Source organism: Penaeus monodon, chromosome 22, assembly GCF_015228065.2.
Source record: "Penaeus monodon isolate SGIC_2016 chromosome 22, NSTDA_Pmon_1, whole genome shotgun sequence".
Classification (NCBI taxonomy): Eukaryota; Metazoa; Arthropoda; class Malacostraca; order Decapoda; family Penaeidae; genus Penaeus; species Penaeus monodon.
This window is the reverse complement of record NC_051407.1, coordinates 16,355,901-16,356,155: the sequence shown is the minus strand read 5'-3', so window position 1 is coordinate 16,356,155 and position 255 is coordinate 16,355,901.

The following is a 255-nucleotide window of genomic DNA, read 5'->3' as shown; positions in this document are numbered from 1 at the left end:
TTCAGCATAGGTACAGAAAACCGTGTATCTCTTGCCTTCGAGCAGTCTCGTGTCCCTTGCGTAAAACCCGTTTTTGAGACACCTGACAGTGCCATTGTTGCCAGCTAAGGCTTCTGTGCCAATTGTCATGGCTCCAGATGGATTAGAGCAATACAGTACCTGGATTTCGTCAATGCAACCCTGCGGATAGAAGAAACAGCGGCTTGGAAATTTAATGGTGGCTTTTTACGCTAGGTTAAGCTCAGTTGTTACAAC